Below are 884 nucleotides of genomic sequence, written 5' to 3'. Positions count from 1 at the left end.
TGGTGTATTGCGGGGAAAATGTCTGATAAAGAACTTAGAATTTTCATGGTGACAAAGCTCACAGAGATCGAACAGAAGAGAGACAATGAACTGCCGAAGAAGCAGGGGAAAGAAACTGATGAGCTTCAGGAGATGAGGAAATTCTTGCAAGATCTAAAAGAAGAATTACACACTTTAAAAAAGAATCAAATGGACCTGTTAGAGATGAAGACTATAATACAGGAAGTCAAAATCTCCCTTGAAAGTATTCAAAGCAAACTAGATCACACTGAAAATTGAATCTCAGTTGTAGAAGATAGAATTACTGGTCTTGAAAAATCCACCAAGAAGACTGAGAAAATTGTCCAAGAACATGAGAATATTATACAAGAAATATTAGATACCATCAAACGTCCAAACATCTGAATAATTGATATCCCAGAAGGGGAAGAGACCCATAAGGGCATTGACAGTCTATTCCATGAAATCCTGGAAGAAAATTTTCCAAACCTAGAGAAGCATTAAAAGATCCAGTCCCAAGGGGAACCAGCAGTTAGCGTAATGGCTATGTTGCTGGACTCCCATGTAGTCGACCACGGTTCGCGTCCCAGACCTGGTGGCTTAAAACTCACGCCGGGTGCATGTGCGTGCGTGCCCAAGATCCCAAGAGAAGAATGGAGGAGAAGGGATTGCAGCGTGACCATCCCCCCTGGGAGGTGATTTCTTGCTTTCTGTCTCTATGTCTCTCTCTGTCTGTCCGGCGAGTGCATGCACCCTATAGCGAAAATCTCTCTAAAAACAAAAAGATCCAGTCCCAAGAAATACAAAGGACCCCAAATAGAATCAACCCAAGAAGATCTTCTCAAAGACACATTATAGCCAGATTGACCAAAACCATAGACAAA

The sequence above is a fragment of the Tupaia chinensis genome, unplaced genomic scaffold (genome assembly GCF_000334495.1).
Source record: "Tupaia chinensis unplaced genomic scaffold, TupChi_1.0 Scaffold000566_1, whole genome shotgun sequence".
Lineage (NCBI taxonomy): Eukaryota > Metazoa > Chordata > Mammalia > Scandentia > Tupaiidae > Tupaia > Tupaia belangeri.
The sequence above is the reverse complement of the archived record's forward strand: the minus strand, read 5'-3'. Positions refer to the sequence as shown.